This window comes from Prionailurus viverrinus, chromosome D4, assembly GCF_022837055.1.
Source record: "Prionailurus viverrinus isolate Anna chromosome D4, UM_Priviv_1.0, whole genome shotgun sequence".
Lineage (NCBI taxonomy): Eukaryota > Metazoa > Chordata > Mammalia > Carnivora > Felidae > Prionailurus > Prionailurus viverrinus.
The window spans coordinates 79,278,863-79,293,870 of NC_062573.1; the positions used below are offsets into that span (position 1 = coordinate 79,278,863).

Sequence of the window (15,008 nt, forward strand, 5' to 3'; positions counted from 1 at the left end):
GCACTTGTAAAGTGAGGCTCACACCTACCTCTCAGGGTCAGCGTCGGGTAGCGGGAACAAAAGGGAAGAGTCTGAAGGGAGAAAATGATGCACTGAGAAGGCAGTCTGGATGGAATAGGAGTTACAAGCAAGAGTATGGAAGTAGGAACCCACAAGGATCGCAGGGAGGCTGGGACTGAAAGAGAGGATTTACAAACGGGAGGCGGGGAAGTAAGGAAGAGCAGGAGTAGATGGACACGGGCCAGGCAGCATGAAGATTCCTTCCAGACCTGCGCGGGATGACCAGACAGCTAATGTACAGCTTAAGCCCCAGTGTTCCCTGACACGAGACGTGCCCCTCGCCTTGCAGACATAGTTGTACAGAATCCTGCCTTTTCGTACACATCAGAAAAAAAAGCTACCTAGTTATTATAGTACCTGTCACCTACAAACAAAGAAAAGAGAACATGACTCCCTTCAGCTTCCTTATCCAGCAGTTTCCCCTCCATTCTATGCCTCTCAATCCCCCGTTTTATGTTTCCTTTTCACGGTAAGCTTAGATTCAGATTAGCAGCCTCTCTAGAAAGTTTTCATCTCTTCAGTGTGTCTTCTATATTTGTCCTCTAGCAGATCTTATTTTTGCATTCGCAGATTTTACTAAATCCCCACTCATTTGTATGAGCACGTATTTTAAGTTTATTTATTTATTTTGAGAGAGAGAGAGAGACAGGGAGAGCGTGCACACGGGGGAGGGGCAGAGAGAGGGAGAGAGAATCCCAAGCAGGCTCCATGCCCAGCACGAAGGTCCATGTGGAACTCAATTTCATGACCCTGGGATCACGACCAGAGCTGAAATCAAGAGTCCATCGGTTGAACCACCCAGGCGCCCCAAGACTACAGGCATTTTAAATCCACGGTATTATTTTCAAGTCTCCTATTGCTGTCTCAATGTGATTCCAAATACAAAACAGATAATAACAAGCTACTTTTAATTTAAGAAGTAATCACAACATCACGGAAAAAAAAATACTTCTGTTTTCAGAATTCATTCCCTTTTATTTAGGACATGCATGCTCAGCGGTGGGGATAGGGCCACAGAGGGGTAAAATTGGTTCTTCTGACACACGCACACACGTGTGCACACACACACACAAACACACCCCTTGCATATCATAGTGGCTGTGGCTCTCAACCCTATGGGACTTCATAGATACCCAGCATACCTATAGTATTAACATGTCATGATGGGAGGAAGTAATTAGGGGGAAAATGTCTAAAAAGACACTTCAGTGGGAAATTGAAAAAAAATTTTAAGGTAAGGAAAACAATTTAGAATGAACCTATACTTGCACAGTACCTGAGTTTACAGAAGAGTTAAATACAGTTTTTCATTTGATCTCCACAAACACCAGGTGAATCGAGTGCTATTAACCTCTTTTCCAGACATGTTAATTGATCATCAGAGGTTACTTCCTAATTGTGTGACTTTGGTGGCAAAGTTACCTCCTCCATCTATGACAGTACAGCATATACATCCTTTTAAAGCAGAAACACAGTTACCTACACTATCGGCACTTGGGGCAGGATAATTCCTGGTTATGGGGGGTGTTCTGTGTACTCTAGGGTATGCGACAGCACCCATGGCCTCTGCCCAGTTGACACCAGTAACACCCCCTTCACTACCCCCCTCCATCAGTTGGAACAACCAAAGATGTGTCCAGACATTGCCAAACGTCCCCTGGGGAATGAGGTGAGGGGAATCACTCCTGGCTGAGAATCACTGACTTAAAGCCTACTTAAAGGGAGACTACCACCTATAGTTTTTCAATTCATATGTGGTGTCATGATAACTAATAGCTATTGAGCATCGCTGGTCACCAGGCACTTCCTATGTATCGGCTCATTAAATGCTCCCAACAGCTCGGTGGGGTACATACTAGCCTCACGCCCATCTCGCAAAGAAGAAAAACTTAGCCCAGAAAGACTGTAGTTAGTAAACTATAAAGCTAGGATATATAAATGTTGGTCTTTTATTTATCACAAAGAAGTACTTGGGGGGGCATCTGGGTGGCTCAGTCAGTTAAGCCTCTGACTCTTGATTTCGGCTCAGGTCATGATCTCACGGTTTAAGTTCGAGCTCAGCGTTAGGCTCTGCGCTGACAGCATGAAACCTGCTTGGGACTCTCTCTCCCTTCTCTCTGCCCCTTCCCTGTGTTCTCTCTCCCTCAGAATAAACAAACATTAAAAAAAAAAACAAAACAAAAAGACTTGAACATGTGACCCAACTATAACTATTTTATTCATACAAAATAATCTACATTGTGATTATGATTATTAGGTTGATTGAATTTAAACTCAGGTCTAAGCACTAACAACCACGTCTGCTTCAGACACAAAATGCCCTCAGCCATTCTCCTCAATTCTGCATTACTTCCTCTTTGATGTCCTGTTTTACATACAGGTGGTAAGTTTCTTGTAGGTGTTTTTTTATTCATTCACTTTTAATCTACTCTTAATAAGCTCAAAAGGAAACCCTAGCAAAAACATGTCCAACATAAGGATGGATATGTTAATACATGAGTTTTTTAAGTTATAGCCCTATGTTTAGGATCCCGTTGTTATAAAAGTGTGTGTATATTGAAGTCATACTTAAACACACGTACAGGAAAAAGATTGGAAATGCACATCTCATCCTAGTAGGATGTCTCTATGGGAAATAAGATAACAAACATTTTTGTCTTTTCGTTTATCTGGCTTTTCAATCTTTTCTATGATAAGTACATTTAAAAATCATACAAGTAATGGGGCACCTGGGTGGCTCAGTTGGTTGAGGGTCTGGCTCTTGATTTCAGCTCAGGTCACGATATCACAGTTTGAGTTCAAGCCCCACATTGGGCTCTGAGCTAACATTGAGGGGCCTGCTTGGGATTCTCCCTCTCTCTGCCCCTCCCCTGCTTGCACTCCCTCTCTCTCTCTCTCTCAAAATAAGTAAACTTTACTTAAAAAATCATATAAGTAATCATGTTTTAAAAGATGATTGGATCAGTTAAGTGTTTAAGAGTTTAAAGGGTAGAAAAAAAGTTTTATGTTACACGAGGTCCCTAAATTCAAACTGCTTACAGAGTAACAAAGAAGGAATACCATGCCCAAAGATGATCAGAGACAAGACCAGTGGTTCTCAAAACCAATTCTCTAATAAGACTGAATGATAACTTTTTCAAATGTTCAAGGATAACAAAATTCTAAGAGAGAATTTAAAGTTCCTTACCTTTACATCTTCCCTAAATCTTAGATATCTGCTTCTGCTTGTTTCCAGTTAGATTATAAAAAGGTGAAATATGAACAAATGAATGGACAGCAAAATTTAGACATCTGAGTAGCTTAAAGTACTTATTTGGTGAGATAGGTAATCACACGCATATTTTTTTCATGACTTCCCAATACTCTGATAGCTAAGAGTTGAGCAAGATTGGATTCCAGGGAGGGCCCGGTACCTAATTTTTCTATGCAACTTCCATCAACTGGCATGTTGTAGGAGCCCATTATGGTATCAATGGGTTTATCAATGAATGAATAAATACAATGAGCAAAGTGTTAAGCATCTAAAGAAGAATAAAGGAAAACAAGTGATATGAGAATTGAGAGAGAGAGATGCCAGGATGAGCTAGTGAGGCAGACTGGCTAGTTGTTCACCAAACAATTGCCCTTTTCTCTCATGGGCACACTAGACATTTCCCAGCATGCCTTGTGCTTAAGGGTAGAAACATGATTGTTTCACTTCCAAGAGAATGTGGGAAGAAGGCAGCAAATCAGAGCTAGACAAGGCCCATAGGCTGAAGGGAGAGGATTCTGAGGACCTGGAGGTGGGGAGAGCCGCAAGAGAGAAGAAGCCTGAGTCCTTGAAACACTGTCTCAGGGAGAACTGCCCAACCAGGAACACTGCATTGCACTGCATTATGGTAAGTCTCTGGATTTGGGGAGCTGCTATGTTAGTTAGCTTCCCTAATACACGTGGTTCAATCTGAAACCATCCAAGTGCTCAGAACCAACCATGGCACTTGTTCAGAATAAAAGCTTTTTCAGAGAAGCTGCTTCATAAAATCCCTAACACTGCCACTCATCTGTTTTGCCTCTAGAGACAGCAGTACCACCATTAATAGGATAAAGGTAGATACATAAATAAAATACCTAAGGTCACATCTGAACTAAGACATGTAAAACAAAAAAACTCCCCGTGAACCAAATGTGCTTACAAAGGTCTTCATTTCCAAGTTCCTTTAACTAGTATAACAAAGGGCATGCCTGTTTTCACCATGGGTGGGAGATAAACATTAGCATCTGAAAATATGGCAAGAACAAAAATTTGTGTGGAAAAGTATGGATGGTGGATGTCCAGCAGACCCAAGGTAGCCATCTTGGATCCTACCCTGTCCATTTCCAGTTAATGTTTATTGAGCACCTACTATATATGAGACACTGCCAGTGGAGTATATAAAGGGAGATACACTTCACACTCACCACTGGAGATATAAAGGGAGAGAAGGCAGCCACTGTACTCAGGAAACGATCTGTTCAGGAAACAGGTGTGCACACCATCAATTTATAGTGTGAAATAGGTATTTCTAGTCTATTCAAATAGGACACAGTGGGAACACCAAAGGAGAGGTGCTTACCTCTACCTGGGATAATTTCACACAGGGATCCTTAAATGTCCCAAATCTCTCCTTGAAGGGGCAGCTTCTGTGACTCTTCTCCAGTTTTACATAAATTAACAGCTTTGACCAAATATTAGCTAATGACCCAGATGTGAAAACACAATAAAAAATTTGGAGATCCCCTTACCATCAAGAATTTGAGGGGTGCCTGGGTGACTCAGATGGCTGAGTGTCTGACTCTTGATTTCGGCTCAGGTCATGATCTCAGGGCTATGGGATCAAGCCCCACGTTGGGCTCCATGCTGAGTGTGGAGTCTGCTTGGGATTCATTCTCTCTCTCCCTCTGCCACTCCCCTGCTTGCACTAATAAAAAACAAAAAAGAAAAAAAGAAGAACTTGAGCACGTACCATCTATGTATATGTATTCGTAGTCAACATCTGCTAATGCTATGTAATATAAGAAAAATAAAGAAATGCAATATTAAATTTGAAGTGAATATAAATCTACTGCATTTCCCCCTGTAGTAAGTGTCTTCGGGCAGATACCTTGAAACTATGCAAATCCCTTTGTTCTTCCAAGATTTGCCCACTGTTGTAGCATCCCTTGGTGGTCCATCTGCAGCAATGGTCACTGAAGGGAGTGCCTGTGGGGCTGGCGATTTGCTGTGCCCTTCAGTATGTTCATTTTTTTTAGAGTTCTACTGCCAAGAAGAGTGGTCAGTTCTCCCCCATATACAGTCCATCCTCATTATTAGGAATTTGACAATTCGCCTTCAGGCTGAAATTTGTTTGTAACCTCAAAATCAGTACTCATGGCACTCTCTTGGTCCTTCATGGGCACATCCAGAGCAGTAAACACTTTGAGATTCATGAAGTACACACATTCCCCACTGAGGCCCAACAAGGCAACATTCTACCTCTTTCTTTTGGCTCTCCTACTGTAAAGAAGTGTCCTTTTTCTGACCAATCGAATGCCACACTTTTCACATTTTTGTGCTTTTTGTTGGTAGCTTCATTGTTTAAAATGTCCCCCAGTCAGAGTGCTGGTGTGCTGTCCAGTGTCCCTAACTCTGTGCCCTACAGAGAAAATGTGTAGTTAAATGAGCTTCCTTTAGGAAGCTCATGGTACTGTTGATGAATGAATCCACAAATGAAATTAAATAGAGTCTTTAAACAGAAAAATAAAACCAGGTTATGTTTGGAGCAGCTGATAAAGAGGTTCTGACCCAAGGCTTACAGGAACCTAACCCTGTATTTCCCCTAGGAGCAATGGTTCAGTATGAGCTAGCTCAGATTCACACAGTGACGTCATAGAACTTAACCACAGCAAATAACAAGACTTGACTGTATCTATTTTATCAGTTACTTATTTATATCACCATTAACTCATAATTTTTATTTTATGGGTTACAATCTAATACCATCATTACCTATCCTTTTGCTCAAATTGTTCCATTGTGGCCATTGGGATAGTAACTTTATAGTGGCAAAGTCTAAGGTGACCATCTTGACCAGCCGATTGATACCAACTTGGACATCATAAATGCTGCGATTTGATGTACCGAGAAGGATGAGGAACCACTTGTGTGGTGCTTCTGATGGGGACGCATGGCCTCAATCCAACCCTACGATTCCAGACAGGCCTCAATTGCGGGACATGTGGTGAAATAAACTAATCAGTATTCTTTGGAAGCTGTCAAGGTCATAAAGGAGAATGAAAGACTGAGGAGCTGTTGCAGATTATGGGAGGGCAGAGAGAAAGAACAGCTAAATGCAATATGGAATTCTGAATTGCATCATGGGAACAGCAGCGATAGAAAAGGACAGGAGTGGAACATCTCAAAGTGAAGTTCAAATGACGCCTTTAGTTCATGGCACCATACCAATGTTAATTTCCTGGTTATGATAATTATATTACAGTATATAATATGTTAAGAACAGGGTATACCGGGACGGGGACATCTAGAAACTCTTGGTTCCATTCTTGCAAATTTTCTGTAAGTCTGTAAGGAGTTCAAAATTTTGACCATCGACTGGCCTTGCATACCCTGATTGCAGAAATGGTCGGAGAGTGGGGCAACCCCATTTCAGATCCTATGAGTTTGCAAAGCGTTCACTTTTCCAGGTCGTTTTTCAAAATCCAAAACCTTTGGCAAGTAGTGAATAAATAAGTGCTTTCTGCTTTAAGATATTATAGAGGATTTGGTTGCACATGGGCAGGAGACTTCCCTCTTAGCTGTTAACCTTGGGCCAGCCATAAACTCAGTTTCTTCATCCATAAAAAGAAGAGGCTGAAATGAATCATCTTACCTTATATCTCATATCTGTTACAACATAACATCTTATTGTTTTAAATTAACCTTGTTATTCAGTACTTGAAATCAGGAACTGCAAAAATACCATTTTGGATGCTTATTTATTCTGCTTTCTTAATAATCAGCAGTAGTGTTGACATTTCGTAGGAAATCCAGGAATCAAATGACAGTGGTTGGAAGAAATTCTGCAGCAGTGCCTCCTGAAGCTCATTTATAAAAGAGATACAGTTGACAGGCTCACAAACAATATAAATATATCTAAAGAATCAAAATTATGCATTCCTTTCAAATGTGTAAGTCTACCAACCATTACGCGGAAAAACAGATTAAAAATTTGCACGTGTATAATGACTTCCGATAACATTTTCCACACAAGTGTCTTTAGATGGAGATGAGGTAGAACTTCTAATTAGCCTCTGGTAGAATATTATTTAGGAGGACATCCATCACTGGTAGAAGAAAATGCACATCACATAATGATAAAATATCACGTTCAGAACAGCAACGTTTTATATACATTTCATCCACCTTCTATTATTAAGGAAATTCTGTCAGATGTTGCTATGTCAGCTGAGAACTTTGACTTCTGCCCATTTTATGATTAATGCCACTGGGGAAATAGCAGGAGAGTGAAATGAGAGAGAAAGCAACGAACGTGGTGTTCACGGTACTTGTCACTCTGCCAGGGCGGCAGAAGGGCTGAGTGAAGAAGTTGAATGTGAATCCTCTGGGGGCTAACAAGATGAATTCTTCTCTTCCTCTTCTCACCTGACAAATTCATCAGTTCATTCAGAACAGTAAAGAAAGAATTAGAAACGAGGAAAATGACAAGAATGGGGTTCAGTTTAGGGCATTTTGCATGGGTAATAATTCCCCACCCCATTTTATAGAAGGCAAATGGTACTCTGTTAAGAAATTAAAATGTAAAGGGGGCACATGAGTGGCTCAGTCGGTTGAGCATGCGACTTCTGCTCAGGTTATGATCTCATGGCTCATGAGGTCGAGCCCCACAGTGGCCTCACTTCCGTCAGCCTGTCAGTGTAAAGCCTGCTTCAGATTCTCTGTTCTGTCTCCCTGCCCCTCCCCTACTTGTGCTCCCCTAAAAAATATTTTTTTTCAACGTTTATTTATTTTTGGGGGGACAGAGAGAGACAGAGCATGAACAGGGGAGGGGCGGAGAGAGAGGGAGACACAGAATCGGAAACAGGCTCCAGGCTCCGAGCCATCAGCCCAGAGCCTGACGCGGGGCTCGAACTCACGGACCGCGAGATCGTGACCTGGCTGAAGTCGGACGCTTAACCGACTGCGCCACCCAGGCGCCCCTAAAAAATATTTTTAAAAAAGAAATTAAAATTTTGAGCCATCATTAATATGCATTTAATTATTTTTTCCAAGATAAACTCATCAGGTTTTGAAAGTTGATCCTCTGATCACTAATAAATTTAATTTTAATAATGAAATCTAGTATCAACGGAGCAGAATGGTAACCAGAATAGCATGGAGTTAATATCATGGACTCTTATCTATTTGTTTTCTTCCTCATTCACCTGATCAAGTAATTTCATTCTCTGGGCCCTATTTCCTCATCTTTAACATGACAAAAATATAAACCATACTTCATAGGGTTGTCATGCAAAATGTTTAGCACAGTATCTAGTACATAGTAAGCACTCTACATAGACTACAGAAGAAGACAGAAAAGAAACACAACAAAATATTGTGTTCACCCTGCAGAGTAGGATTATGGGTGATTATCTTTTCCTGTTAATAAAGGAAACATCCCTTATTTTGCTAAATTTCCTAAAATGGACAAGCATTTCTTCCATAATCAGGAAATGTGTTGTTTCATTTAATGTTTCTTTATGTATTTTGAGAGAGAGAAAGTGAGCAGGGGAGGGGCAGAGAGAAGGAGAGAAAGAAAATCCCAAGCAGGCGCTGCACTGTCAATGCACTGCGAGGCTGACACGGGGCTTGATCCCATGAACTGTGAGATGGTGACCTGAGCCAAAAGCAAGAGTCAGATGCTTAACCGACTGAGCCACCCAGGCATCCCAGGAAATGTTATTTTAAAAACCAAGCAGGGTAAACAAGAGCTGTAAATTCACATATACATTATTTTATGTTCTCCTGTCTTTTCCATAATACATCATCTAGTGATTTCGGACCCGGGAAAAACAATGGGTGTAGACAGCTCAATTTCACTTAATCCAAGTTAGGCTGGGTTTGCAAGGAGTCTTGAAGGACAGAAATGAAAAATGATCAAATCAATGGGAGAAGGTGGAGAACACAGAAGTGAGATCTGGAGGCAGCAGCAGAACTTGAAGAAATAAAAACACAGGAGAGGAAGAAATCAGAGAAGAGGCATCACCAAAATTCTCACGGACCAGATTAGTTGCAAAAGGAGCATCAGAAGAAAGGACGCACCGGATATCTGATGGGGAGCGTTTTGAACAAGAACTATCCATAGGATAATTAATTTCATCTGTCAAATATCTGAAAAAGAACTTCTACTTCGAGTTCACTGTGGTGACTGGATCTGGCCGCGCCACTCCATCACCATCAATGGCTCTTTTCCAGTCCTGCCTCTGAGGTTAATCATTACCTGTGCAATGATTTCGAAATTCTGTGAAGAGACTTCTGACAGCGATAAGGATACAAACAACCAGCAGATTAGACAAGAAACTTTTTATTCACACTTCCTACTCCTAATTAAACAGCCACTTTATCCTTGATGACTGCTATTCCACGAAACTAACTCCTCATGGAAAACACTGCCAACACCCTCACATAACCCCCAAGGTAGACTGGGGAGTAACCTCCCCTACACCTCTCTGAGATCGTAGACTTCTTTTAACAAAATGTGACGTTGCCTACCCACCACTCATCACTGGGATGTATTTTCCAGCAGGGCTAAGGTCATATCACCACTTCACACTCCCGGCAGTCAATTGCCTCCATGGTAAGGCATACATCCTGTGGCCATAGGAGAAAATTAAATTGGCAGTATGACTAGGGGTTGGATCCATGACTTGATTTCATTTACTCTGAGAACCAGATGGCTGCCCATCCAGTCGGGAAAGGGTCAAGGTGAGATGGATGATCCGGTAGGCTGTGAACAGAACCACATACCCAGTTCAATTCCATGGACTTCTATTTTTATGAATGGCTAGAGACTCTTTACTGGTAAATTACTAAATGCATTATTAAGGGTTACTCAAGTTGTTATTAATAAACTAAACTTGGTCTATTTATTTATTCTATATTCTCCTAACATGGCTTAGTGCCCGGCAATGCTTGCCAACGTTCCAAAGCTCCCACTGGGCATGCCTCATAGAAATAGAATTCTTGTAAATTTTTAGAAAGGATATTTAGGGAGGATCCTCACCCCTACAGATGTGAGTTGGTCAGGTTTTCAGTTATTATTCATTTAATTATTAATTATTGTTAATTTAATTATTGTTAATTCCTTTTTAATCATCAATTGCTCTTGGTTTAGCATCTTCATTATGAGTTTCATTTACTGTGGAGTGTTTGGCTAACAAATACTGTATTTATGTTAGTCCAGACCCTATGCCAAGATGTTTATAAGCTCATTTACTGCTTTTTTTTTTTTTAATTTTTTTTTCAACGTTTATTTATTTTTGGGACAGAAGAGACAGAGCATGAACGGGGGAGGGGCAGAGAGAGAGGGAGACACAGAATCGGAAGCAGGCTCCAGGCTCTGAGCCGTCAGCCCAGAGCCCGACACGGGGCTCGAACTCACGGACCGCGAGATCGTGACTTGGCTGAAGTCGGACGCTTAACCGACCAAGCCACCCAGGCGCCCCTCATTTACTGCTCTTAACACCCCTTTGAGGCAGGTATTATTATTGCCCTCATTTCACAGTGAAAAAACTAAGGTACAGAGAGGCTAGATAACTTGCCTGAGGTCACACAGCTAGGAATTGCAGTTAGGAATTTGAACTCAAGGATCTTTACTTTAGATTGAGGGTCAGCAAACTTTTTCTGTCAAGGGCTAGATGGTACCTATTTTTGGCTTTGTAAGCCATTTTCCATTGAACTGTGCTGTTATAGCCTGAACGCAGCCATGGTTGCTACGTCAACAAATAGGCATGGCTGTGTTCCAATAAAACTTTATTTATAAAAATGGGCAGCATGCATGATTTAGCTTATGGGCCACAGTTTACTGACTCTTGCTTTAGAACGCTCACTGTTCACCTCTATGTCATTAACATTTGCCTTCTTAACTTCTAGTGAAGCGCCTATGCAGATTAGGAGACTAAAATATTCTAATAGCTATACTGAGACAGGAAGGCATTGCAATTCAGATATTAATCAAGCATGCCCTTATTGCTAAAGAAGATGTAAAATCTATGTTCGTACAGCAGTATATTCATTACTGATGTGAAGAAATTTTGTTTTTTTAATTGCAACATATGATCAAGTTAAGCAGAAGATTCGATCATTTAAGCTCATACTGCAATTTTCTACAATATAAAATCTATGTATAAGCTTGTCATTTGATTTTAAATAAGTATACAATCCACCTATTTTGGGCCCCATTGCTTTATATAATCTATTTGGACCCCAGGAAGTAGGGAGGCCAAGGGATCTTTGGAGCTACCAAGGATCAATACGGTCTAAAAATGCTCAGGAGACACCACTCTCAAGACTGAGGGAAGCTTCTGAGGCCCCATTATGTCTGGAAGGAGAACCCAATGCCAGTGGTAAGGAGTGAGGGCATTTTATTGTTTTCAGCAGTTGTACACAATGGTTCCTCTTATAAACTGAACTGTGTTTCTCCAAAATGCATATGCTGAAGGCTAAACCCCCCATGTGACTATATTTGGAGATAGGCCCTTTAAGCACGTAAATAAGGTTAAATGAGATCGTGACTGTGGGGTCCTGATCTGACCTGATGTCCTTCTAAGAAAAGGAAGAGTGACTAGAGCTGTCCTCATTCTCTTTCTCTCTCTCTCTCTCTCTCTCTGTCTCTCAGTGCACATACAGAGAAGAGGACAGGTGAGGACAGAGCAAGAAAGCAGCCATTTGCAAACCAGAAAGAGGACCCTTAACAGAAACCAACCACGCTGGCCAAGGACTTCCAGCCCCGACAACTAAGAGAAAATAAATGCCGGGGCACCTGGGTAGCTCAGTTGGTTATCCAACTTCAGCTCAGGTCATGATCTCATGGTTCGTGGGTTCAAGCCCCACATCAGGCTCTATGCTGACAGCTCAGAGCCTGGAGCCCGCTTTGGATTCTGTGTCTCCCTCTCTGCTTGTTTCTCTCTCTCTCTCTCTCTCTCTCTCTCTCTCTCTCTCTCTCTCTCAATGAACACTAAAAACAAAATTTTAAAGAAAAGAAAAGAAATGTCCATGTATAAGCCAATCTGAGTATTATGTCATGGCGACCTGAGCCGACTAACATAGCTCCCAACTTTAGAATGTGAAAAATAATATGAACTTCCATAAGATGTTAGTCATATATTCACTATCTCTTGACTGAGATTATATACAAATGCATACGTACACACAAATAATTCGATATGACGACTTCAGTAATGCCCACATGTTACTATTCATAACAGTATATAAATATCTTCGGGACAAATAGGTTTTGTGGGGTTTTTTATGTTTCAACCCCCTTACAACAGTAATTCCATTGACTACCCTGACATCCCCAGTCTTCTGGGGAAAAAAAATCATCTATTCCCAGCCCCTTTTAAGTCTCACTAAATTTGTACTACTCTTGGCTCAGTCCCTCTCCCCCAGCTGTGCCCTGACTGAGGGTAGGGCATGCACAGAATATAACATGTCAGATGCAGTTTAAGAAAATGATCTAAGTGCAGGAATCCCAAGGGCCAGAACAGGCTTTAGGCCAAGGAAGAATCATGGCAGCAGTTACACTGAATGCTGACCTCGTGCCATGTAACTAATCACGTTTCATTCTTATGGGCCTGACACTGGGAGCCCAATGGGAAGAAGCACCAACATCTTCAACTTGAACCTCTGTATAATTATTTTTTATTTACGTAAATTCAAGTTATTTAATATACAGTGTAGTATTGGTCTCTGGAGTAGAACCCAGTGATTCATCACTTACATAGAATACCCAGTGCTCATCCCAACAAGGGCCCTCCTTAATGCCCATCACCCATTTAGCCCATCCCCCACCCACCACCCCTCCAGCAACCCCCCTCAGTTTGTTCTCTGTATTTCAGAGTCTCTTATGGTTTGCCTCCCTCTCTGTTTTTATATTATTTTTCCTCCCCTTCCCCTATGTATATCTGTTTTGTTTCTTAAATTCCACATGAGTGAAATCATGATACTTGTCTTTCTCTAACTTATTTCACATGGCACAATACACTCTAGTTCCACCCATGTTGTTGCAAATGGCAAGATTTCATTCTTTTTCATCGCCGAGTAATATTCCATTGCATATGTGGCAGATATATGTGTATATATACACACATGCCACATCTTCTTTATCCATTCATCAGTAGATGGACATTTGGGCTCTTTCCATAATTTGGCTACTGTTGATAGTACTGCTAAGAACATTAGGATGCATTGCCCTTTTGAATTGGCATTTTTGTATCCTGTGGATAAGTACCTAGTAGTGCAATTGCAGGGCCACAAGGTAGTTCTATTTTTAATTTTTTGAAGAACCTCCAAACTGCTTTCCAGAGTGGCTGCACCAGTTTGCATTCCCATCAACAGTACAAAAGTGTTCCCCTTTCTCCGCATCATTTGTTAATTTTAGCCATTCTGACTGGTGTGAGGTGGTATCTCATTGTGGTTTTGATTTGTATTTCTCTGATGATGAGTGATATTGAGCATCTTTTCATGTGTCTGTTAGCCATCTGGATGTCTTCTTTGGAAAAGTGTCTATTCATGTCTTCTGCCTATTTCTTCACTGGATTATTTGCTTTTTGGGTATTGAGTGTGGGAAGTTCTTTACAGATTTTGCATACAAACCCTTTATCTGTCATTTGCAAACGTCTTCCATTCTGTCAGTTGCCTTTTAGTTTTGTTGACTGTTTCCTTCACTGTGCAAAAGTTTTTTTATCTTAATGAGGTCCCAATAGTTCATTTTTTTTTAATTTACCTTGTTTCCAGAGACATATCTAGTAAGAAGTTGCTGTAGCAAAGGTCAAAGAGGTTGCTGCCCGTTTTCTCCTCTAGGATTCTGATGGTTCCCTGTCTCACATGTAGGTCTTTCATCCACTTTTAATTTATTTTTGTATATGGTATAAAAGTGGTCCAGTTTCATTCTTCCGCATGTTGCTGTCCATTTAAACCTCTTCCCTATATCCCTTGTGAAACTTATCCTTATAAGCACTTAATATTGTTAAACAGAAAAGGGATCTAGACTGGGGGATTTTCAACCTTGGCTTATCATCTGTATTACCAGAGTAGCTTCTAAAAACATGGGCACCTAGCCCTACCCTGAGGGAGTGGACTCTGAGGAATTATGAGGTATCTACACTCCTTGCACCCTCCCGATGGCAATCGAATGCAGCTACCTTGACACCATTTCTCAGATTTGCAATTTGATCATGGCATTAGATGAATATAACCCATGGCCTCAAATAATGGCCACCCCATATCCTTGCCCATTCCCCTGTAACTTTGTAGCACCCAAGCATCACACTTTGGCCAAGAGAATTTTAGGAAACTTGATGCAAGAAGAGATGTGGAAAAGTGTTTGCTTACATGTTTCCATTTCTTGCCTTCAATCCCTGCCACTGCAATGAGAATATCCCAGCCTAGTCCAGTGGAATGATAAGAGGCACATGGAATAACACGGAGTCATTCCGGGCAAGGGTAGGCTAGACCAGCTAGCCTCCGCCCTACCCAACACTGCAGATGCATAAGCAAGCCCAGCTATGGTCAATCAAGACCAACCCAGATCAGCAGAATCACCTAGTGAACCATAGACTTGGGAGAAATAATTAATGGCTATTATTTTAAGCCAGTAAGGAGTGGAGGTAGAGGAGGGTTTGGAGGATGTGTTCCACAACACAGCTGGCTGATATAACTTTGGTTCAGGGGTGCC

At 41.3% G+C, this 15,008-nt stretch overlaps 1 protein-coding gene across 1 annotated transcript in view; it reads right to left on the reverse strand.

The window, feature by feature from the left end:
* The window catches only part of LOC125150120 (uncharacterized), a 58,326-nt gene extending 53,448 nt beyond the window's left edge, over positions 1–4,878 (reverse strand). Inside the window, exon 1 of the transcript XR_007146201.1 lies at positions 4,822–4,878. The gene's annotated coding sequence lies outside the window, so the exon portion shown is untranslated. The remainder of the gene's footprint in view (positions 1–4,821) is intronic.
* Between the last annotated feature and the right edge of the window lie 10,130 nt (positions 4,879–15,008).